The sequence below is a fragment of the Anomalospiza imberbis genome, chromosome 36 (assembly GCF_031753505.1).
Source record: "Anomalospiza imberbis isolate Cuckoo-Finch-1a 21T00152 chromosome 36, ASM3175350v1, whole genome shotgun sequence".
Taxonomy (NCBI): Eukaryota; Metazoa; Chordata; class Aves; order Passeriformes; family Viduidae; genus Anomalospiza; species Anomalospiza imberbis.
In genome coordinates this window covers 882,149-907,534 of record NC_089716.1, presented here as the reverse complement: position 1 = coordinate 907,534, position 25,386 = coordinate 882,149, and the positions used below count along the sequence as shown (strand labels likewise).

At 54.9% G+C, this 25,386-nt stretch overlaps 2 pseudogenes; both read left to right on the top strand.

Moving 5' to 3' along the window:
• The window catches only part of LOC137464098 (uncharacterized), a 1,364,046-nt pseudogene that overhangs the window by 464,371 nt on the left and 874,289 nt on the right, over positions 1-25,386 (top strand).
• On the top strand, positions 21,622-24,250 carry LOC137464102 (class II histocompatibility antigen, B-L beta chain-like; annotated as a pseudogene).

Genomic DNA, 25,386 nt, shown 5'->3' with positions numbered 1-25,386 from the left:
TTTAGAGTGGAGAACCTTGCTTGTTTTTAGAACGAGAACAAAGATCCCAGATGGAACACGGCTTGCTGGTTTTAGCCAGAAGTGTCAGTGACTAAAGGTCATGTTTGCTCTGCTTTGGTGCCGTCCTTGTTCCTCCTCAGTGTTCAGGCTGGGCTATGGGGTGTCCTTGTTTGCTGCATTTTCAGAGCTCCTCCTGGATCCTTTGTGTGAAAAATGCAGATTATATGGCTCTACGCAGATATTTAATATATGTATTATGCTAGGTTGGAAAGTTATGCTGTAGTAACATTTTAATAATATAGTAAATGTAGTTTTGTAATTGAAATTAAGCTTTAGTAGTTAAAATAGAAAATATGTGTGTGTGGTATCCTTTTTGCTCAAGAGAAGGAGAAGATAATCAAGAAATTCTTCACACAGAGATAACAATTACAAAAACCCCTAAATCTTCCAGAGGAAAGGAATTTATGGCTTTCTTTATCAACAAAAAAACCGAACTTCTCCAAACTCGACTTAGACTTCAAGGCGCCTGGGATTAACAGGAATTCCTCAACAAGTACCGGACGAACTTCTTGTTTTAAATAAATATATGCATATTCATGAAGTGATTTGTGTATGCAACACGTTACCCCTCTTAAGGAGGGAATTCTTTTTTATCGGGGTCCTTCTCCTGGCTCACTTTTGTCCAGAGAGAGGTACACAGCCCGGGCTGTAACTTTTTGCTGTTATTGTCTCTTTAATTGTCCTAACTCTAATTGTTTAATCTTTAGTACTTTACTTGTATTAATTTTTTTTCAATTTATTTTTATTAAACCTTTATAAATTTTAAAAACCAAGTGATTGGCGTTTATAACACTTTGGGCAACAGGCTGTGCCCTGGGAGGGTTCTTTGTGCTCCTTTGTGACACAGGAGAACCTTCCAGGCGGTTTCTGCGTGAGCTGCTGCTGTGATGTCACAGGAGCACTGCCACGTCCCCGAGGTGTTCCCGTTGCTGTGGCACACGGAGGCCTCAGTGTCCAGAGTGGCTCTGGGCACTGCTCGTTGCCGGAGGATCCTCCTGCCCGAGGCATTCTCAGCAGCCAGCCCAGCCCTGACGGGTGTCCTTCTGTGCTTGCAGGGCTACAGTCTGCAGACGTGTGCAGCGCAGCCAAAATGATCCAGCACGTGGCTGCTGCAGTTTGCACGCTGTACTCTGTGGCGTATGCGGGGTATTTTTTAACCCACTTGGCACGTAAGTCGAGGTTTTCCCTCGGTGCTGTGGCTTTGGGCTTGCTGTGTGCTTGCTGTTCTTCCTCTGGGCCTGAGCTGACTTTGTAACCAAATTGCCATGAAGACACCATTGCTTTGGGAGAGCTCCTGGCAGCAGCTGCAGCTGGAAAAGGGGGTGTCTGCAGCCAGCGGGGCGTGCACAGCATTTGCAATGAGCTCTGGGGGGTTCTGTTCCCTCAAGCGGGGAGTCTGTGGCAGCAGAGCCTGGAACTGCCTGTCCAGCCAAGAGCTGACCCAGCCCAGTATTTTGTGCTGTTCTCTTGCTGTGCGAAAGGACTGTGGCTCCTGGAGGGACGCTGTGAAAGCAAAATGCTCTCTCAGGGTTGCCTTGCTCTGGGGCATTTCCCACCACAGGCAGTTTTTTTCCTGACAGCATCTGGTTCATGTTCCCTCTCCCGTTGCAGGGCACCTCATGAGTGGATCCCGAGCAGCTCCTCCTTCGGTGAGTGGGAAAGGAACCTTTGGTGTTTGGAATTGTGCAGCAAGTTTTGAGCTCGACATGTGGCAGCCATGTGCCCGCCTGGGAGGCTGAAGGAAAGTTCCTGTCAGTGTCCTTGCAGCAGCAAAGGGATCCCTGGGAGTTTTCTCCTTTTCTGCTGAAGAGCTTTTGAAGAGCTGCAGGTCTGGTTTTGCAGGCAGAGCATTGCTTGCTGGCTCTTCCCATGGTGGAATATGGAATTCCCAAGAATAAGGGGCAATGTGGACTTTAGCCCATTGTTAGTTTGAACAGCTCCAAACCCAATTTCTGCTTAGTGCAGCTGGATGTGCAGCTGAGGGTAAATAAGGTGATAACTGAGACAGAACTTCCCATCCCTCACGCTGCCATCTGTCCACAGGGCACAAAAGCGGCACCAGCACCTCCTCTGGCTCCCTCTGCTTCCAAAGAGGAGGCCAAAGGGGAGGAAGGCAGCAGTGAGCTTCCCGCTGTTCCGGGGGACGATGGTGAACGTCCCTCAGTGCCGGGAGATGACAGTGAACTTCCCGCTGCTCTGGGAGACGAGGGTGAACATCCCGTGCTGTGGGAACACAACGGCGAGGCTCCTGCGGTGTGGGACAAGAACAGTGGACATCTCCTGGTGTGGGAGGAGGACGGTGGATGTTCCCTGGTGCGGGACGAGGAGGCTGAACTTCTCCCAGCATGGGAAGTGGACAGTGAACGTCCCCTGGCTTGCAAAGATGATGGCAAACCTGAAACATTTTGGGAAGAGGACGGAGAACCTGCAGCGTTTTGGGAAGAGGACGGAGAAGCTCCCTGTGCTTGGGAAGAGGACACTGAACCTCCCTCGGCTGTGGGATCCTGGGCTGAACATTCTGACAGCAGCACAGCCCTGCAGCCAGAGGGGAGAGGGGAGTGGTGCCTGATGCAGCTGAGTACGTCTGCTCTGTTCCTGTGTGCCAGAGCAGGGTGCTGTGTGTGTGTCTCGGCATCAGCTGCACCCAGTGCTGCTCTGCAGCTGAATGTGCCAGGGTCATTTCTTGTCCTTCCCCAGCTGAGACCAAGGGGCTGATGGCCCCAGGGAGAGGGGCTGCATTCTGGCTCTGCTGCAAGGCGGGGTCTCACTCTGGGAGGGAGCGTCTTCCACGTGGTTTCTTTCAGGGAACACCGTGAGCCTGGCGGAGCCTGCCGAGAAATACCTGGAAGTGGAGCAGATTGGCCAAGGGTAAGTGCACGGCAGTTACTTCTGCACAAGCAGGCCCAGGTGTTGTGCTGGTGCAGGATCAAGTGAGAAGTCAGGAGAGCTCCAAACACCTCCAGACACTGGGGTGCCATCCTGCTGTCCCTCAGTCCTGATCAGAATTGATACCTGTGCTCAGAAGGCACCGTCAAAGGCCCCTGAGCCTGGCAGTGTCCTGCCTGCAGCAAGGAGCAGGACCTGGAAGATCTTCTGTCCCTGGAATTGGATTGCCTAAAAGAGCCACTCACCATCTGGTGACTGTCAGAAAACAGTTCTCAAGGAGATTTCTTTCAAATATTTTGCTTCAAAAAATATCCTCCGGTTAGGATTAACGACCTAATGGTTTAGAAACAGAAACCAGAACTGAACTAATAAGTGCTCTATTCTAGCACAGGTAGTAGAGCCCATACATTCAGTAACAGACACAGAGCTGATGCACTCTGGGGGAAAATGCATCACCTGCCTGATAGCAGGGCCCTTGTGGATCCTGCAGGTCTTAGGCAGGAAATGGGAAAGGATGGAATGCATTCTTTTCCAGTTCTTTAGACACCCATTGCTCACTTCAGGTTTTGAACTAAAGCAGTGCAGCGTGGACATTTGGGATTTGCTCCAGCCCAATTCCTTGGTTTTGGGTCTCAGTTTTCTCTGGCACACCTTGCATGGCAGAGGGCTGGTGGCTGCTGCGCTGTTGTTGGAAGGGTCGATGCCCCCAGGTGTTTGTGAACGCTGCAGGCAGCAGAGATCTCCTGTCTGGGCTGGCTTTCACTGCCAGGGCCTAAAGCGCTGCTTCTTTCTTCTCTGCTGTTTTGTCTCCAGGGCTTTCGGAACTGTTTCTAAAGGACTCGACAGGGCCACTGGAGGAGAGGTCAGTGTCAACACGCCCAGCACGTCTGGCAGCTCTCCAGGGCTCTCCCCTCTGCTGGGAGCTGTGGCTGCAGCTTTGGGGGCCAGCAGAGCTTTCCTGCACAGGCTGCTCCTCTGCAGGCAGAGCCGTGTCAGCCTGCAGAGCACAGCTGGGACAGACTTGGTCCTTCTGAAGTGCCCAAAGGAATGCAAGGAGGGCAATGGATATGTGTGTTTGCTTTGTTGTGCAATCCCAACCAGAGCAGTTGCATCTGAAATCATGACCCAATCCCATAGAACTGCTAAAGGGTTCCCGGCTGTTTTGCTCTGTTTGCACAGAACCAGAATTACCTCCTGCTTGCAGAATGTGTTTGAATAATAATGAGAGTGTTGAGGCCATTTGAGAAGACTGTAGGTGCAGAGAATGTGGTTAGAGCTTGGAGGCTGACAGCTGAGGGGCCATTTCTGCAGAGCTTGCAAGGCCAAATGTCTCTGGCCATGTGTCCTGTAAGCAGCCCCCAGCGAGCAGAGCAATGGGCTGTGGGAATGGCCCTTGCTGAGCTCTGGTGTCCCATCCCAAGGCAGTTGGGCACAGCCCGGCTCCGTCGCTCCAAAAAGACTCGCTCCATGTTTGCTGCGGCCTCCTGCCACAGACTCCTCCAGTTAAAGGTCTGCAATGTCCCTTCAGGTGGCCATAAAGAAAATGAGTCTGAGAGGGCAGAACAGGGAACGAGCTGTGAATGAGCTCCTGCTCCTGAAGGACAAGAAGAACCCCAACATTGTCAGCTCTTTGGACAGGTGAGTGCTTCAGGCCTTATCCTGTGTCCGGGCCCTGCCTTAACCTTTCCTGGCATCCGTAGTCTGTAGCCTGATTTGAAAATGCCTGACCCAGCCGTATCCTCCCAAAACAACAGCCTGGCAGTTCGCTCCCTCCGTGTGCTTTTGTTGCTTTGGTTCGGTTTTTCCTTCAAGTTCACCCTGTTTTCTGTGTCCTACAACAAGTGCTGGTAAACCACAGCAGAAATTATTTCCCTTGGCTTCTTCTTCCCAGCCCTTTCCCATTGCTGCAGATGCCAGGAAGACCAGGTTCTTGTTCCCAGAAATGCCTCGTTTGCCCATTTGTCACTGGCCTTGCCTGTTTCTGAAGGGACTTTCTGAAAGGTTTTCTGACCCCTTCTGTCCCAAGTGCTGCCCGGCCTCCTCCCCTGGATAACCCTGGGAGCTGTGTTGCCTTGTTCTGCAGGGAAGGGTGGAACTGATGAGTTCAGAAGCTGAACCAGCTGGGGGCCAGTGTTGTGGTTCCACATTGATCTGGGCCTTTGCTAAACTGCATTTTTCACCTGCTTGCCATCTCAGACCTCTCCTTTCTCACAGGGGTCTCCTCCTTTAGACTGTGCAGATCCCAAGGGCTGTGCAGCCTGGCAGGAATGTCTCTCCATTGGATTCTGTCCTCATTGACAAGTGACCTGGCAACAAAACTCCACTCCAGGCTTTTCCATGGGGGAACTGAGCACTGCTCATTGGTCTCCATGCCACTGTTTTCCTCTTCCAGCTTCCTTGTCGATGGAGATCTCTGGCTGGTGATGGAATACATGGATGGAGGAACTTTGCAGGACGTTGTCAGACAGACACGCATGGCTGAAGGAGAGATGGCAGCTGTCAGTCGGGAGGTGAGGGATCCTGCCTGTGACTGCCATGCCTTGGACACGATGGTCCTTCCCAAGAGGGCGTGAGAGCAGGAGTGGCTCCATGCTCAGGGCTTTGTTTCTCTGTTGTTTTTATGAGCTGGAGAAGAAAGAGCCCCTGCAGTGAACGGCCTGCCAGCAGCACTGCACTTCTACTCTGTTCTTGTTCTCTTTCCTGCTGTTGTGGCACTCTCTGTCTGTTTTGGATTTGATGTGCTGTTCTCAGCTTTGCCTTGAACCGTTTGCCTGGAGCTTGTCTGCACTGCACTCCTGGCCTGTCACAGCAAAGTCGCTGCTGGCAGAATTCTAAACTGTCCTTTCTTGTGTGATATATTCCGGCCATTGGTTTTTACCCTGGTGTTTCTTGTTCTCTCTCAGTGTCTGCAGGGCCTGCATTTCCTCCATTCGAACCGGGTGATCCACAGAGATCTGAAGAGCTCCAACATCCTTCTGGGCATGGACGGCTCTGTCAAGCTGGGTGGGTGTTCCTGGCCAGGCACGGCGCTCCCGGGATGCGGCTGTGGGGCTGCTTCCCAGTGACAGCCAGAGCCCCACAAGGGCTGCTGGGGGCACTGCCCGGCCCCTGCTGCCAGCTGAGAGCGGCTGCCCCTGCAGAGAGCTCAGGAGAGGAGCAGGCTGTCAGGGGTGCCTTTGCTCTGGGAATGGCCCTCCCAGAGGGGCAGGAGTTGGAATCTACAGCTCCAAGGGAATCAGTAAAAGCAACTGCATGAAAGCTGAGGGTTTCTTTAAGGGTCCAGTTCAGTTCCATCTTTCCTTGGCTACAGCCCTGAGGACTTTTCCAGCTGACTTCACTGCTGCATTCTCAGACTGAGAGCGGGGAGTCTTTGTGCTTGGTTTCCTCATTCCAGCTGCCTTTGACAGTGTTTGTTTCTGTCCTCAGCTGATTTTGGCCTCAGCGCTCAGCTCAGCCCTGAGCAGGACCAGCGCAGCTCCATGGTGGGCACTGCTCACTGGATGGCCCCAGAAGTTGTCACCAGTTCTCCTTACGGCCCCAAGGTGGACATCTGGTCCTTTGGAATTGTGACCATCGAGATGGTGGAAGGAGAACCTCCTTACTTCAAAGAAACGAGGGCCATGGTAAGAGGCCAATTCTCCCGTGGTTGCAGAGGCCTGTGAGCACAGGGTGACCCTGCACTGGGAGCAGCAGCTGGAGGTTTCTGCACATGGGGAAGGGAATTCCCAGAGGACTGGAGTCTCAACACAGACACATATTCTGCAGTCTCCAGACACAATTTGCTTTGGGATTTACGTTGTTGCAGTTCTTCTGGCTGTGAGGATGACCTGAAAATGTGAAGCAAGTGCACCAGCTCTTTACAAAGGCTGTGGCAGCACCAGGGTTTGGGTTTTTTGGTTGGCATAGAAAAATGAGCTGTGAGCAGCATCTCGGCCAGGGAGGAAAGTGCCCCTGGAGCTGGGGCTGGGAAGCCGGGGTCGATGTGAGCACTTGTGGGTGGGAAGGAAGCTGGCAGAGCGCTGAGTTTGCTTTTCCTGCAGGCTCGCGCTCTGATCCGGCAGAACGGGACCCCGCAGCTGCAGGAGCCCAGGCGCCTGTCGGCTCTGCTGCGGGACTTCCTCGAGTGCAGCCTGGAGCCGGACGAGGAGCGGCGCTGGTCTGCCCAGGAGCTGCTGCAGGTGAATGCCAAGCGGCTGCAGGGGAAGCAGCAGCGCCAGGGAGGGCTTTTCTTGTGGGGCCCCCTCCGATGGTCTCCGGTCTCGCTGCTTTCCACACGCAAAGCAAGCAGAATCCTCGCCTGGTTTGGCTTGGCAGGGGCCTTTCGAGGTCATCTGCACCTGGGGCCCCACAGCGAGCAGGGCCATCTTCAAGCAGCTCAGGTGGCTCAGAGCCCTGCCTGACCTGAGCTTGGATGTTCCCAGGGAGGAGGCACCTCCCACATCTCTGGGCACCTTCTGTCAGTGCTTCCCCACTCTCCCTCTAAAAAAAATTCTGTCTCAGATCTCATCTGAGCCTGCTTCCCCCTCCTGAGTTTCAGACCATTTCCCTTTGTCCTGTTGCAACAGAGCCTGTGAGGAAGTTGACTCTGGAAAGTAACGGTTCATTTCTTTCTTTTTTCTCCTTTGGGCAGCACCCATTTTTATCATCAGCCAAGCCTCTCTCCAGCCTGACCCCTCTGATCACCGCAGCAAAGCAACTGAGGCAGCAGCGGAGCAGATGAAGGACTGGAGGACAGCGTTTAGTTACAGTAGTTAGTTAGGACAACTAGTTAGTTATGGTAGTTTGCAGTGCTAGTTAGTTATGGTAGTTAGCAGTGCTAGTTGGTTAAGGTAGTTAGGACAGCCTGTTTGTTACGGCTCTTATGACAGCCTGTTTTGCATGGCAGTTTTTTGAATAAAAACTCTCTTAAACCTCAACTCCCTTGACGTGTCCCTTCCTTCTCCCTGTGTGACTCAGCTGCCCGGAGCAATGTGAGGGGAGAGCGGGCCCAGCCTCGCCCAGAGCTGAGCCCCAGCAGAGCCCTGGCAGAGCCCAGAGCAGCCTCGGCATCTGCAGAGTCAGCCTGGAAGGAGGCGCTTGGAGCCTTCTCGGCTGCACCCGACTCTTGGTTACAAACTGTGTGTCAGGGCTCACCCCCAGATTGGGGTGACCCTGAAAGATGGAAAAGTCTCTCCTCCCACCCATGCCTACAAAGAAAGACTCAGTAGTCTTCAGTCGTCCGGTCTCAAGGTAGTTTATTGTATGTTATCTAAAAGATTTTCTTCCTGAGCTGCTGCGGTCCGTTCAGCAGGTCAGACAAAGGCACACACTGACTCCCAGGGGGCTGGTGCCATCTTTTATATCATCCATGACGTGTTGAATGTTTGTGATTTTACCCCAATGCCTATCACCTATATTGAATGGTGACTTTCTACTCTAAACCAATCTGTGAGTGCCAACATCACCATGAACATGGAGGTTAGGAAGGAGAAAGAAGGAGGACAGGGCACGTCCAAGTCCCTTCATCTTAGAACTTCTGACCCCCGTGTACAAAACTCAGACCCCTCTGTACAAGGCCTAAAACCCCCCTGTACAGCACTCAGAAGTTCTGCCTTTCACTTTGTGACTACTTCTACAATAATATCTAAATTTGTGTGATTTCTTGTTCTTCCTGCAAGATTGGTAACTTGTTCCATGGGTCAGATTCAAAGCCACAGGGGTTTCCGGCTGCATGCCAGGGTCTCAAATGCTTCTGACCTGGGCTCAGAACATCCAAGAGTGTCCAAGGGACATTCTGGGTTCCAACAAGAACAGGATAATGAGAAGTCAATGAAGACCCTTGAATGCAGCTTTCCCCACGCCTCCCTCCTTCCAGCTGCACCTCCTCCCCCGGCAGTGCAGGAGACAGGGAATGGGGCCGTGCTCAGTTCATCCCCCGTGGCTTCTCCCTCTGCCCAGGGACAGGAGTCGTTCCCCTGCTGCAGTCTGCGGTCCCTCCCACCGGAGACTTCTCCAGGAACTTCTCCAACCGGAGTCCATCCCCTGGGGCACAGCCCCGCTCCAAGTGCTGCAGCGTGGGTCACTGTGCCACGGGGTCAGTCCTTCCAGGACAGGCTGCTCCAGCGGGGGCCCCTCTGTCCACGGGGTCACAGCCTCCTCTCAGGCATCCCCGTGCTCCAGCCTGGCTCCTCCAGGGGCTGCAGGGGGACCTCTTCATCCCCATGGATCTGCAGGGCGATCTCTGCATCCCCATGGATCTGCAGGGGGACCTCTGCATACCCATGGATCTCTGCATCCAGCACTCCCGTCTTTGGAGGCACCAGGAATAGGCTGAGCTCTGCCTGAAGCTCTTCTCACATTCCCCACACCCTTCCCGGCACAGGGAGGGTTTTCCCTCCTCACAGCTCCCCGGGCTGGGTTTGCAGCCCCTCCTCGTGTGGGATCTCTGGGGCTTTTCCTCCCCATTGCATTCCTGTGCCGTGGAGCCATTCCAAATGGTCTCTTCCATGAGGTTCTGTGGCAGGGATTTGTTCTCCCTGGTCCCTGTCCACAGCTCAGTGCCTGGGGCAGGAAGGACAAGGAGAGTTAGAAACAGGGAGAAGGGAAAAGGAAAAGCCAGGAGAGGAAGGAAGAAGAAGGAACAAGGGAGGAAGGAAATGGGAAAAGACGTAGATGGATGAAGGAGAGAATGAGGAGAGGAAGCAGGGCAGAGAAGAAGCTGGGATTTGCATCCGTGCCAGAGGGAAGGGGAAGGAGATCCCCTAAATGCATCCCTGGCAGGACGGCGTCAGCAGCGAGGTTGTCCTGCAGCCAGGGGCGATGCTGGGCTGGGAGATGGAGCAGGAGAGAGGGGCAAAGGGGCAGTGACTTCCTCCTCACCTGCCTGGCTGTCCCAGTCTGTAGCATCCTGGCACTACCAAGGCCCTTGGAGCGTCTGGCACTGATGAGCCCAAAGCTCACGGCGACTTTATAAAACTGACAAAGTAGGCAGGATGGGTCTTTGTAGGATCTCCAGCAAACTGGGTTTATTGGAACAGGAACAGGGCACAGAGCTGAACAGGCTCCAGGGACAAAGACAGGCTGCAAGCTGAGGGCACAGGGGGTTTTTATATGGGGCAGTGAGGGTGGAGCTGAGGGTCAGGGTCCAATGGATATGGGGGAAAATGGTGCAAAGGAGGGGTTAAGGGTTGTGTCAGCTAATAGGGAAACAGAGTCAGGGAAATGCACTAAACTTGGGCCAGTGGAGGGACAGAGAGAGGAGAACATTCTAGGGACTAACCAAAATAGGTGACAGGAGTTGAACTGGGGTAATTAGGCCAACGGGCCAATGGGGTAACATAACTTTACAGAAATCAGCATGTGCCTGCAAAGATCTATGGGAGAAGCAAGCTTCTCCCCATAACCTTGAAATCTATTCTTGTTTGGGACCAGTCCTCCACAGCTGAGGGACTGAGATTCTGATGGTAGGCTCCTGGGCCTCCACAGCAGTGCATCTTCCTTTGCCTTGTTTTCATTGCAGCGTCATTCTCCTCCATCCAGATGAAATTGAGGATTGGCAATGGCTTGCAAGAAAGCAAGGGGTGAGTACCTTGGGTTTGGTGAGAAATGAGCCTCATGCTTTAGAATTTTTAAAACTTTAAGAAGGCATAATTAGAGACAAATCAATAACAGCAGTGGGTGTTTGGCAATGGCCAGAGGCACACTGGTTAGCCATAGCAACTCTTCTTATCTATTTTTTCCATTGTATTGTTCAAAAACATATTGATAAAGATTGTACACATTGAAAGATTTCTTTGAACTCGTTTACTTGTTCCAGGAACTCTTGAAGTTGGTTTGAGCCCCAACTGCCTTTCTAGAGTATGTGCAGGAATCGTTGGTTGTTGTTCTGGGGTTGTGTGTCACTTCCTCACAACAGCCCCCTGATCCTTGGTTTCAGCTGTGAGTCTGCAGGCCCCAAGTTGGGCAACTCCCTGGGGGCTCCCCTGGCAGGGGAGACCCTCCTGGAGCAGTTCTGTGTCAGGAAGGAGAGACGCATTGGACTTCTTTGGTCTTCAGCTTCTGTTTATTGTTACCTTATCAAAACTTCAGCACACTGTCTGCACCAGACTCTGCGAGCAGGAAAAACAGCATAAAAATGGCCAACAATCTCTTGTTACAAGGCATTTTGAGTCTAATCAAAAACTACGCTACCCAGTTAAGAAGGGACACCTAAATTATTTTCCTTTCTAACCCAATAACTGAGCCCTAAAGACCCGGATTTTTCATGTGGATTTTTCTACCCAATTACAAGATACCAGCTAAAGGCGAGAAGAAAGAGGAAGAAGAAAGAAGAAGGGAACTCAAGACAACACCCTATATCCTCCATCTTGAGCTGATCTATAACATACTAAAAATCCTAAAACCTAAATGTCTCACCCATGTGACATACTCCACCACTCTCTACAATCTCTACAATCTCTTTCACACTTTTGTGGTTTCTAGTTTACCTTGAGGCTTTGGAAGTTTTCTCGATGAGCGAGGGTCAAAGTCAGTGCTGCCCTGGGGGTCAGGACACCCCAGAGCAGACAGAGAAATATTCCCAGTGCCCTGGGTTTCCACATCAGCAGGCGACAGTTATTGACAGTCGAAGGATCAGCGGCAGGGGTCCTCATCACACCCGTTCCTTAAATGTTATCTGGCCATGCAGACGATTTTAGCTACTTCCACAAGTACTTTAAATCAACATTATCTGTTTCACAAATATCTCTGAGTTATTCTTGTCAGTTAGTTACAAAAATAAAAGCATTAGTTATTATTTCACAACTGCAGCTACTTCTGCAAAAGTTAACATTCTAATGCACAACAAGTAGCATCCACTTCAATACTTTGCAAAAGCCAAAACTATAATGTATGTTTTTCACACTGTCCACAAACTAAAATATCATCCATGAATGATGTTCTGAGGATTTGAGCGACACAGGGGCCAGGGCACTGGCCACAAAATGCTGACAAATTGTACAACAGCAAAAGCAGTTAAAAGTGATTACAAACTGTCCTATATCAAAATCAGCTCATCTTTCATGTTGTGATTAGGAATAAGTTGAAGAAGTCAAGACATAATAGCAAAAGCCACCAACTACATAGTTCTTTATAACAAACCCAGGGCAGGTTTTTCCCTTGCTCGGAGCACTTGGGCCTTCCCCGGGCCCCTTCTGCCCTCTTGCAGAGCCGGTGGCATTTTCCACCACCCACAGTTTGTAACCAAGAGTCGAGTGCAGCCGAGAAGGCTCCAAGCGCCTCCTTCCAGGCTGACTCTGCAGATGCCGAGGCTGCTCTGGGCTCTGCCAGGGCTCTGCTGGGGCTCAGCTCTGGGCGAGGCTGGGCCCGCTCTCCCCTCACATTGCTCCGGGCAGCTGAGTCACACAGGGAGAAGGAAGGGACACGTCAAGGGAGTTGAGGTTTAAGAGAGTTTTTATTCAAAAAACTGCCATACCAAACAGGCTGTCATAAGAGCCGTGACAAACAGGCTGTCCTAACTACCACAACTAACTAGCACTGCTAACTACCATAACTAACTAGCACTGCTAACTACCATAACTAACTAGCTGTCCTAACTAACTACTGTGACTAAACGCTGTCCTCCAGTGCTTCATCTCCTCCGCTGCTGCCTCAGTTCCTGTGCTGCAGTGATCAGAGGGGTCAGGCTGGAGAGAGGCTTGGCTGATGATAAAAATGGGTGCTGCCCAAAGGAGAAAAAAGAAAGAAATGAACCGTTACTTTCCAGAGTCAACTTCCTCACAGGCTCTGTTGCAACAGGACAAAGGGAAATGGTCAGAAACTCAGGAGGGGGAAGCAGGCTCAGATGAGATCTGAGGCAGAATTTTTTTTAGCGGGAGAGTGGAGAAGCACTGACAGAAGGTGCCCAGAGATGTGGGAGGTGCCTCCTCCCTGGGAACATCCAAGCTCAGGTCAGGCAGGGCTCTGAGCCACCTGAGCTGCTTGAAGATGGCCCTGCTCGCTGTGGGGCCCCAGGTGCAGATGACCTCGAAAGGCCCCTGCCAAGCCAAACCAGGCGAGGATTCTGCTTGCTTTGCGTGTGGAAAGCAGCGAGACCGGAGACCATCGGAGGGGGCCCCACAAGAAAAGCCCTCCCTGGCGCTGCTGCTTCCCCTGCAGCCGCTTGGCATTCACCTGCAGCAGCTCCTGGGCAGACCAGCGCCGCTCCTCGTCCGGCTCCAGGCTGCACTCGAGGAAGTCCCGCAGCAGAGCCGACAGGCGCCTGGGCTCCTGCAGCTGCGGGGTCCCGTTCTGCCGGATCAGAGCGCGAGCCTGCAGGAAAAGCAAACTCAGCGCTCTGCCAGCTTCCTTCCCACCCACAAGTGCTCACATCGACCCCGGCTTCCCAGCCCCAGCTCCAGGGGCACTTTCCTCCCTGGCAGAGATCCTGCTCACGGCTCATTTTTCTATGCCAACCAAAAAACCCAAACCCTGGTGCTGCCGCAGCCACTGTAAAGAGCTGGTGCACTTGCTTCACATTTTCAGGTCATCCTCACAGCCAGAAGAACTGAAACAACGTAAATCCCAAAGCAAATTGTGTCTGGAGACTGCAGAATATGTGTCTGTGTTGAGGCTCCAGTCCTCTGGGAATTCCCTTCCCCATGTGCAGAAACCTCCAGCTGCTGCTCCCAGTGCAGGGTCACCCTGTGCTCACAGGCCTCTGCAACCACGGGAGAATTGGCCTCTTACCATGGCCCTCGTTTCCTTGAAGTAAGGAGGTTCTCCTTCCACCATCTCGATGGTCACAATGCCAAAGGACCAGATGTCCACCTTGGGGCCGTAAGGAGAACTGGTGACAACTTCTGGGGCCATCCAGTGAGCAGTGCCCACCATGGAGCTGCGCTGGTCCTGCTCAGGGCTGAGCTGAGCGCTGAGGCCAAAATCAGCTGAGGACAGAAACAAACACTGTCAAAGGCAGCTGGAATGAGGAAACCAAGCACAAAGACTCCCCGCTCTCAGTCTGAGAATGCAGCAGTGAAGTCAGCTGGAAAAGTCCTCAGGGCTGTAGCCAAGGAAAGATGGAACTGAACTGGACCCTTAAAGAAACCCTCAGCTTTCGTGCAGTTGCTTTTACTGATTCCCTTGGAGCTTCAGATTCCAACTCCTGTCCCTCTGGGAGGGCCATTCCCAGAGCAAAGGCACCCCTGACAGCCTGCTCCTCTCCTGAGCTCTCTGCAGGGGCAGCCGCTCTCAGCTGGCAGCAGGGGCCGGGCAGTGCCCCCAGCAGCCCTTGTGGGGCTCTGGCCGTCACTGGGAAGCAGCCCCATAGCCGCACCCCGGGAGCGCCGTGCCTGGCCAGGAACACCCACCCAGCTTGACAGAGCCGTCCATTCCCAGAAGGATGTTGGAGCTCTTCAGATCTCTGTGGATCACCCGGTTCGAATGGAGGAAATCCAGGCCCTGCAGACACTGAGAGAGAACAAGAAACACGAGGGTAAAAATCACAAAAGAAAGGACAGTTTAGAATTCTGCCAGCAGCAACTTTGCTGTGACAGGCCAGGAGTGCAGTGCAGACAAGCTCCAGGCAAACGGTTCAGGGCAAAGCTGAGAACAGCACATCAAATCCAAAACAGACAGAGAGTGCCACAACAGCAGGAAAGAGAACAAGAACACAGTAGAAGTGCAGTGCTGCTGGCAGGCCGTTCACTGCAGGGGCTCTTTCTTCTCCAGCTCATGAAAACAACAGAGAAACAAAGCCCTGAGCATGGAGCCACTCCTGCTCTCACGCCCTCTTGGGAAGGACCATCGTGTCCAAGGCATGGCAGTCACAGGCAGGATCCCTCACCTCCTGACTGACGGCTGCCATCTCTCCTTCAGCCATGCGTGTCTGTCTGACAACGTCCTGCAAAGTTCCTCCATCCATGTATTCCATCACCAGCCAGAGATCTCCATCCACAAGGAAGCTGGAAGAGGAAAGCAGTGGCATGGAGACCAATGTGCAGTGCTCAATTCCCCCATGGAAAAGCCTGGAGTGGAGTTTTGTTGCCAGGTCACTTGTCAATGAGGACAGAATCCGATGGAGAGACATTCCTGCCAGGCTGCACAGCCCTTGGAATCTCCACAGTCTAAAGGAGGAGACCCCTGTGAGAAAGGAGAGGCCTGAGATGGCAAGCAGGTGAAAAATGCAGTTTAGCAAAGGCCCAGATCAATGTGGAACCACACACAACACTGGCCCCCAGCTGGTTCAGCTTCTGAACTCATCAGTTCCACCCTTCCCTGCAGAACAAGGCAACACAGCTCCCAGGGTTATCCAGGGGAGGAGGCCGGGCAGCACTTGGGACAAAAGGGGTCAGAAAACCTTTCAGAAAGTCCCTTCAGAAACAGGCAAGGCCAGTGACAAATGGGCAAACGAGGCATTTCTGGGAACAAGAACCTGGTCTTCCTGGCATCTGCAGCAATGGAAAAGGGCTGGGAAGAAGAAGCCAAGGGAAATAATTTCTGCTGTGGTTTACCAGCACTTGTTGTAAGACACAGAAAACAGGGTCAACTTGAAGGAAAAACCAAACCAAAGCTACAAAAGCACACGGAGGGAGCGAACTGCCAGGCTGTTGTTTTGGGAAGATACGGCTGGGTCAGGCATTTTCAAATCAGGCTACAGACTACGGATGCCAGGAAAGGTTAAGGCAGGGCCCGGACACAGGATAAGGCCTGAAGCACTCACCTGTCCAAAGAGCTGACAATGTTGGGGTTCTTCTTGTTCTTCAGGAGCAGGAGCTCATTCACAGCTCGTTCCCTGTTCTGCCCTCTCAGACTCATTTTCTTTATGGCCACCTGAAGGGACATTGCAGACCTTTAACTGGAGGAGTCTGTGGCAGGAGGCCGCAGCAAACACGGAGCGAGTCTTTTTGGGGCGACCGAGCCGGGCTGTGCCAAACTGCCTTGGGATGGGACACCAGAGCTCAGCAAGTGCCATTCCCACAGCCCATTGCTCTGCTCGCTGGGGGCTGCTTACAGGACACATGGCCAGAGACATTTGGCCTTGCAAGCTCTGCAGAAATGGCCCCTCAGCTGTCAGCCTCCAAGCTCTAACCACATTCTCTGCACCTACAGTCTTCTCAAATGGCCTCAACACTCTCATTATTATTCAAACACATTCTGCAAGCAGGAGGTAATTCTGGTTCTGTGCAAACAGAGCAAAACAGCCGGGAACCCTTTAGCAGTTCTATGAGATTGGGTCATGATTTCAGATGCAACTGCTCTGGTTGGGATTGCACAACAAAGCAAACACACATATCCATTGCCCTCCTTGCATTCCTTTGGGCACTTCAGAAGGACCAAGTCTGTCCCAGCTGTGCTCTGCAGGCTGACACGGCTCTGCCTGCAGAGGAGCAGCCTGTGCAGGAAAGCTCTGCTGGCCCCCAAAGCTGCAGCCACAGCTCCCAGCAGAGGGGAGAGCCCTGGAGAGCTGCCAGACGTGCTGGGCGTGTTGACACTGACCTCTCCTCCAGTGGCCCTGTCGAGTCCTTTAGAAACTGTTCCAAAAGCCCTGGAGACAAAACAGCAGAGAAGAAAGAAGCAGCGCTTTAGGCCCTGGCAGGGAAAGCCAGCCCAGACAGGAGATCTCTGCTGCCTGCAGCGTTCACAAACACCTGGGGGCATCGACCCTTCCAACAACAGCGCAGCAGCCACCAGCCCACTGCCACGAAAGGTGTGCCAGAGAAAACTGAGACCCAACACCAAGGAATTGGGCTGGAGCAAATCCCAAATGTCCATGCTGCACTGCTTTAGTTCAAAACCTGAAGTGAGCAATGGGTGTCTAAAGAACTGGAAAAGAATGCATTTCATCCTTTCCCATTTCCTGCCTAAGACCTGCAGGATCCACAAGGGCCCTGCCATCAGGCAGGTGATGCATTTTCCCCCAGAGTTCATCAGCTCTGTGTCTGTTACTGAATGTATGGGCTCTACTACCTCTGCTAGAATAGAGCACTTATTAGTTCAGCTCTGGTTTCTGTTTCTAAACCATTAGGTTGTTAATCCTGACCGGAGGATATTTTTTGAAGCAAAATATTTGAAAGAAATCTCCTTGGGAACTGTTTTCTGACAGTCACCAGATGGTGAGTGGCTCTTTTAGGCAATCCAATTCCAGGGACAGAAGATCTTCCAGGTCCTGCTCCTTGCTGCAGGCAGGACACTGCCAGGCTCAGGGGCCTTTGACGGTGCCTTCTGAGCACAGGTATCAATTCTGATCAGGACTGAGGGACAGCAGGATGGCGCCCCAGTGTCTGGAGGTGTTTGGAGCTCTCCTGACTTCTCACTTGATCCTGCACCAGCACAACACCTGGGCCTGCTTGTGCAGAAGTAACTGCCGTGCACTTACCCTTGGCCAATCTGCTCCACTTCCAGGTATTTCTCGGCAGGCTCCGCCAGGCTCACGGTGTTCCCTGAAAGAAACCACGTGGAAGACGCTCCCTCCCAGAGTGAGACCCCGCCTTGCAGCAGAGCCAGAATGCAGCCCCCCTCCCTGGGGCCGTCAGCCCCTTGGTCTCAGCTGGGGAAGGACAAGAAATGACCCTGGCACATTCAGCTGCAGAGCAGCACTGGGTGCAGCTGATGCCGAGACACACACACAGCACCCTGCTCTGGCACACAGGAACAGAGCAGACGTACTCAGCTGCATCAGGCACCACTCCCCTCTCCCCTCTGGCTGCAGGGCTGTGCTGCTGTCAGAATGTTCAGCCCAGGATCCCACAGCCGAGGGAGGTTCAGTGTCCTCTTCCCAAGCACAGGGAGCTTCTCCGTCCTCTTCCCAAAATGCTGCAGGTTCGCCATCATCTTTCCAAGCCAGGGGACGTTCACTGTCCACTTCCCATGCTGGGAGAAGTTCACCCTCCTCTTCCCAAGCCACAAGATGTCCTCTGTCCTCCTCCCACGCCAGGAGATGTCCACTGTCCTTGTCCCACACCGCAGGAGCCTCGCCCTTGTGTTCCCACAGTGCGGGATGTTCGCCCTCGTCTCCCAGAGCAGCGGGAAGTTCACTGTCATCTCCCGGCACTGAGGGACGTTCACCATCGTCCCCCGGAACAGCACGAAGCTCACTGCTGCCTTCCTCCTCTTTGGCCTCCTCTTTGGAAGCAGAGGGAGCCAGAGGAGGTGCTGGTGCTGCTTTTGTGCCCTGTGGACAGACGGCAGCGTGAGGGATGGGAAGTTCTGTCTCAGTTATCACCTTATTTACCCTCAGCTGCACATCCAGCTGCACTAAGCAGAAATTGGGTTCGGAGCTGTTCAAACTAACAATGGGCTAAAGTCCACATTGCCCCTTATTCTTGGGAATTCCATATTCCATCGTGGCTAGAGCCAGCAAGCAATGCTCTGCCTGCAAAACCAGACCTGCAGCTCTTCAAAAGCTCTTCAGCAGAAAAGGAGAAAACTCCCAGGGATCCCTTTGCTGCTGCAAGGACACTGGCAGGAACTTTCCTTCAGCCTCCCAGGCTGGCACTCGGCTGCCACATGCTGAGCTCACAACTTGCTGCACAATTCCAAACACCAAAGGTTCCTTTCCCACTCACCGAAGGAGGAGCTGCTCGGGATCCACTCATGAGGTGGCCTGCAAGGGAAGAGGGAACATGAACCAGATGCTGTCAGGAAAACAACTGCCTGTGGTGGGAAATGCCCCGGAGCAAGGCAACCCCGAGAGAGCATTTTGCTTTCACAGCGTCCCTCCAGGAGGCACAGTCCCTTCACACAGCAAGAGAACAGCACAAAATACTGGGCTGGGTCAGCTCTTGGCTGGACAGGCAGTTCCAGGCTCCGCTGCCACAGACTCCCCGCTTGAGGGAACAGAACCCCCCAGGGCTCATTGCAAATGCTGTGCACGCCCCGCTGGCTGCAGACACCCCCTTTTCCAGCTGCAGCTGCTGCCAGGAGCTCTCCCAAAGCAATGGTGTCTTCATGGCAATTTGGTTCCAAAGTCAGCTCAGGCCCAGAGGAAGAACAGCAAGCACACAGCAAGCCCAGAGCCACAGCACCGAGGGAAAACCTCGACTTACGTGCCAAGTGGGTTAAAAAATACCCCGCATACGCCACAGAGTACAGCGTGCAAACTGCAGCAGCCACGTGCTGGATCATTTTGGCTGCGCTGCACACGTCTGCAGACTGTAGCCCTGCAAGCACAGAAGGACACCCGTCAGGGCTGGGCTGGCTGCTGAGAATGCCTCGGGCAGGAGGATCCTCTGGCAACGAGCAGTGCCCAGAGCCACTCTGGACACTGAGGCCTCCGTGTGCCACAGCAACGGGAACACCTCGGGGACGTGGCAGTGCTCCTGTGACATCACAGCAGCAGCTCACGCAGAAACCACCTGGAAGGTTCTCCTGTGTCACAAAGGAGCACAAAGAACCCTCCAAGGGCACAGCCTGTTGCCCAAAGGATCCAGGAGGAACTCTGAAAATGCAGCAAACAAGGACACCCCATAGCCCAGCCTGAACACTGAGGAGGAACAAGGACGGCACCAAAGAAGAGCAAACATGACCTTTAGTCACTGACACTTCTGGCTAAAACCAGCAAGCCGTGTTCCATCTGGGATCTTTGTTCTCGTTCTAAAAACAAGCAAGGTTCTCCACTCTAAATATAGAGAAGGCAGGAACTGGGCAGGAGGTGGGATGAGGAAGGAGGAGGAGGAGGGAGAGGGGAAAAGGAGGAGCAGGAAGAGGAGGAGCAGGAGCAGGAAAAGGAGGAGAAACAGGAGGTTCCAGTGCCCCCTGTGGCCACAGCACCCTTGGCCCCGGGACCATCGCCCCCAGCTCATCCTGCAGGTGAGAGGGGAGGGGGAGCTCGTCCCAAATCTATCGGGGGGTCCCTGAGAGGGTTTTTTTATTTGGGTGTGTTTGGAGCTTGCAGATTGTGGAATTGAGCCCCAAATATCGTCTGGGAGGCCCAAATAAACCCTGGGAGGGTTTTTTCTCTCTCTGTGTGTGTGTGTGTGTAGGTTTGGATCTTGCAGGACCCCAAAGCTGAGCCCCTTGGGGGGATCTTTGGGAGTCCACGTGGCCATTGCCCAGGGTCACCAGGGGGAGGACATTGGTCCTGGGGACCCCCAGGGGAGCAGAGGAGAGGAACTCCTGGGACCCCCGGAGTGGGGGGAGCAGAGAGGGGCGATCCTGGAGCTGGGGGACCCCCGGCTGGCTGGAAAGGGGGGGAGCCTGGAGAGGAGGGACCCCTGGGACCCCTGGGATCTCAAAGTAGAGCATCAGGGCAGAAGGGACCCATGGATCCCCAAAACCCCCGGATCATCCCTAAGCAGGAGGCTGGAGAAGGGGGAGCCCCTGGAGCCATTGGACCCCCATCATCCCAAGGAAAGGAAACCTCTGAAACCCCAAAAGTGGAGAGATCAGAGATCGGGAACTCCTGGGACAGTTGTTTTGGGCTGAACCTTGATATAGTGGAGATTTCCATGGACACAAGACTCCTGCTGAGTTCTAGGGATGGACTTGGGCAGTGAGGAGCCTCTACTCCAAGGCGCTCCCACCTTGGTTTTCCCCAAAGCAGGATTTGTCATTCTCAGGGTGTGGCTGGATGGAGAAGGAGGAAAAGCCCTGGAGATCCTGCAGGAGGAGGGGCTGCAAACCCAGCCCAGGGAGCTGTGGGGAGGAAAGAGCTCCCCTGAGCCAGGAACGTGGCCGGAGATCCAGCTGGAGCTCGGAGCTGGTGGAGAAGCCTCATGGCAGGGAGAAGCCCCACAAGTGCAAGGAATGTGGGCAAGGTTTCATCTGCAGCTCCACCCTGATGGAACTCCAGAACACCCACACTGGGGAGAGGCCCTGTGAGTGTGGGGAGTGTGGGGAGAGCTTCAGTGGGACCTCTGACCTCACCGAGCACCACAGGATCCACACTGGGGAACGGCCCTATGAGTGCTTGTAATGTCAGAAGAGCTTCAGGTGGAATTCAGAGATCGTCACTCACCAGCACTTCCACACCAGGGAGAGGCCCTGTGAGTGCCCCGAGTGCAGGAAGAGCTTCGTGTGCTGCTCCAGCTCCATCCCCCATGGGAGGATCCACGTTGGATGATCCCCAGTGAGCCCCGTTGGGCAGAGCCCCAGTGACCCCGCTCTGGGTGATCCCGGTTGGGTGGGGGGAAGGTGTTGGAGAGATTTCTTTCCCCTCTCCTTGTCCTGGTGTGATCTGGTTGGTAATAAATTCCCTCCCTGTGCCCGGGCCGGGTCTGTTGTGCCCGTGCCGGATTTGCTGAGGGATCTCTCCCGCTCCTTGTCCCCAAGCAGGAACCCTCGGTTCCATTTTCTGTCCCTGTGTGGCTGCGGGGGGCAGGGACAGAGCGGCTCTGGGGGGTGCCTGGCATGGGGCCAGCGTCACCCCTCGCCACGGGCACCCCTGAGACCCCGCGCAGCCGGGCACACATTTCTGGGCACAGCTGAGCTCCCAGCTGCGCAGCGCCCCAAGGCTCCCCGTGCCTGGAAAAGCCCCAGCCGGGGCTGCAGCGTCCCGGAACCGCTCAGCCAATCCAAACGCAGCCAAAACGCGCTGCAGCCAATGGGAGCGCGAGGAGTTGAGGAGTCATCGGTTGTGTGGCAGAGCCTCGGCAATCGGTGCCCAAAAGTGCTCGGAGCCAATGAGAGCGCGCGGCGCTGCTGAGCCCGCGCTGCTCCGGACTGGTGCTGCCAGCGCAGCGCGGCCGCTCTGGGGCTGGTGCTCCCTGGGCGGCGCTGGCCATGGGGCGAGTGGCGGCAGCTGGGGCCGTACTGGTGGCACTGGTGGTGCTGGGAGCCCCCCCGGCTGCGGGCGCGGAGCTCTCGGGAGAGCGGGGGGGGGGCGGGAGGCGGTGGGACAGGGGGGAGAATGGGGAAAAGGGGGCGGTGGGAGCCCGAAATTGCAGGGGCAGGAGGAGGAGGGGACCCCGAAAGGAAGAGCGGGAGGGGCTGAGGATTGGGGGCAGGTGAGGAAGGGTCGGGAGAGGGTGGGAAAGTGGGGAAAAGGGGAGGGTAGGACCCCAAAACTGAGCGGGAAGGGGGGCTGGGGATTGTTAGAAAAGGGTGGGAAAAGGGGAGGTAATGGGACCCCAAAAGTGAGTTGTGGAGAGGCTGAAAGTCGGAGGGGAGAGGATGTGGAAGGGCAAATGGGGGAAGGTTGGAAAAGAGGAAGTGGCAGCTCGGGCAGGAGGGATCCATGGCGGCCCTGGGGCACAGGGGGTGCGGAGTGGGGATCCGGGGTGGATCCCGGAGCTCTGGGGCTGCTGGGGGTGCACCCCCGGACCTGTGTCCTGCACACACAGGGGTGTTCCAGTACGTGGGAAAGTCCGAGTGTCACTTCATGAACGGCACGGAGAAGGTGAGGTACCTGAGCAGGTTCATCTACAATCGGGAGCAGTACGCGATGTTCGACTGCGACGTGGGGCACTTTTGGGGGTTCACCCCCTATGGGGAGACAGCAGCCAGGTATTGGAACAGCGACCCAGACGTTATGGAGCAAAAAAGGGCTGCGGCGGACTGGCTGTGCCGGTACAACCACGAGTATCTCAGCCCGTTCCTCACGGAGCGCCGAGGTGAGCGCGGGGCAGAGCGTGTCCCCTCGGCCCTGCCCTGGCAATGACCCTGGAGCCCCTCAAAACCTCCCTGGAATCGGCCCAGAGCCCTCAGCCCTCCTTGTGCCCATCCCCGAGACCTTGTGTCCCTGCCACTGACCCCCGTGGCTCTCCCAGTCCATCCCAGTCTCTCCCAGTGCCTCCCGGCTGTCCATCTCAGCCTAGCGTGGTGCTGCCGCCCCTCAGCCAATCAGAGCGCGTGTCTCTGATGACTCATCAGTTGCCAGGCAGACCCGCAGCGCCGAGTGCCCCGCACTGGACTCGGCCTCCCAGTGCCGCGCGCTTCGTTCCCAGTTCCTCCCAGTGCCGCCCCAGTCCCTCCCAGTCCATTCCCAGTTCATTCCCAGTTCACTCCTAGACCTCCATCCTCCCTCCCAGTGCCCCCCATCCCCTCCCATCTCGCTGAGTGCTGCCCCAGTCCTTCCCAGTCCATTCCCAGTCCTTCCCAGTCCATTCCCAGTCCCTCCCAAGGCCACCCCATCCCTCCCCTCTCTCTCCCAGTTCCCTCCAGCTGACCCCCGTCGGTTCCCGCTCTCTCCCAATGCCCCCCAGCGTATCCATCTCGCTGGTGCCCTCGAGCTCTCAGCCCGGGTCTGCTCCATGATGGATTTCTAGCCTGCCCACACCCAGCTGAGGTGGTTCCAGGGCCAGCAGGAGCTCTCTGTGGTGGCCACCGACATGGTCCCCAACAAGGACTGGACCTACCAGCTCCTGGTGCTGCTGGAAACACCCCCCTGGCGCGGGCTCACCTGCAGCTGCCAAGTGGAGCACGTCTAGACTGGAGCACCCCCTGAGCCGGCACTGGGGCACAGGGGAGGAATTGGGGGCGCTGGGAGAGCCACTGGGATGTGCTGGGAGCAACTGGGAGGGAGTTTGAGACAGCCTGGTTTGAACTGGGAGAGGGGGTTCGAGGGTTGGAAAGGCTAAGAAGGGATTAGGAGGATACTGGGGAGGGTGGGATGGGATTCTGGGGTCCTGGTGAACACTGGGAGGGAGTTTGGGGGCGCTGGGTGTAATTGGGAGGGATTTGAGAGATCCTGTAGGGGATGGAAGGAGAGTGGGAATGGCTAAACGAGGTTTGTGATGAAGTTGGTTGTGCTGGGAAGAGACTGGGAGTGAGTCTGAGTGAGTCCTGGTGGGTCTGGGAATGGACAGGGAGAGGGTTTGGGGGTCCTGGGGCTGTAGGGGAGCAACTGGAAGGGGGGGGTGCGATCCTGACAGGAAAGGGAGAGGCTTTGGTGGGTCCTGGGGAGGTTGGGAAAGGATAGGGGGGAGGTTTCAGGGGGTCCTGGGTGGGATGGGGGGGATTGGGAGTGTGCTTGGAGGGGTTTGGGGTGTCTCTGAGAGGTTTTGGGGGGCCCTGACCCCTGCAGACCCCCAGAGATGTCTCCGGACACCGACCGCAGCAATATGCCAACGGGGATTGGGAACACAGAGTTGGGCTTCGTCTTCCTGGCGCTGGGGCTCGGCTTCTACCTGCTCAAGAAGCTCAGGGGGGTCCCAGAGGTCGTGTCCCCCCTCCCCCAGAGCGTGTGTGCTCCTTCCCCGGGGCCCCCAGCCCGGTGTCACCCCCTTTTCTCTGCACACAGAGCTCCTGAGCCGCCAGTGGCCGCAGCCGCTCCCCGTGGCCTCGGGCTTGGCTGGGACCCCCCGCTCCATCCCCACGCTGATTTTGGGGGGGTCGTGTGTCCCCCCAGCCCTGCTGTCACTCTGCCCCTGCCCGCCTGCTCCCAGTCTTCCCAGTAAAGCTTCCCAGTTAAACCCAGTCCAGGTTATGGGGGGCAGTGGGGAGGGACTTGGGGGGACCCCACGCGGGGGCCGGGACTGGGCAGGGAGGGTGGGGTCCAGGTGGGGAACACTGGGTGCTGCGGGTCTGCCCGGCAACTGGTGAGTCATCAGCCCCGCTCGCTCTGATTGGCTGACTCTTGTCCATCGCGTTCTCCCATTGGCTGAGGAGAGGCCCGGGACTGGAGAGAAGCAACGGCAGAGATCCCGCCCCGAGCACCGGCACGGGGACAACAGACCCAGCCTGGGCACACGGAGGGAATTTATTACCAACCAAACACAGCAGCACAAGCAGAAGGGAAAGAAATCCCTCCAACACCTTCCCCCCACCCAACGGGGATCACCCACAACAGGGCTTATCCACGATGCAGAGACGGGGACAGCCGAGTTTAGACCAGAAGCCAATTTCATTGAGGGTACCAGGTGTTTATACAGGGTTTTACTTGTGTGGTGCTCAGATAGGGCTCGATGTTTGCTAACAATTTCCCATTGGTTACACATTCTTCATGACATCACGGCACCTGGGAACATTATCTTATCACAAAGTCTCACAACAGGTTGCTTGGTCACTTCTTGCCCAGGGAGACTTAAACCGTGTCTGTGTCTCCCACAGTTTCTGCTCAGTCAGACCTCAGATCTCGGCCCCTTTATCAGCTCCATAGTTTTCCTCTCTGTTTTATTCCCCATTCGGGGGCACCAGGGCTCTGCCCAACGGGGGTCACTGGGGATCATCCAGCCTGGATCCTCCCATGGGGGATGGAGCTGGAGCAGCCCACGAAGCTCTTCCCTCACTCTCTTCCCTCACTGTCTTCCCTCACTCTCTTCCCTCACTGCAAGCTCTTCCCTCACTCTCTTCCCTCACTCGAAGCTCTTCTTTCACTCGGGGCACTCGCTGGGTGAATTGACGTGAAAAATGAAAACCTTACAATTCTGATAGATTTGTAAGATTTGGTACGTATTGCAGCACCGTGCGCACGCCAGGCTTTTCCCTTCACTGGCCATGTGTGTCCCTGAAAACTCCGGATTCTTTTTTATTACTCTAGCTAATTTACATATTCATAGAATTTCACAATAGGTTCATGCATATTCATTCTTCTGATTTTGCCTTACA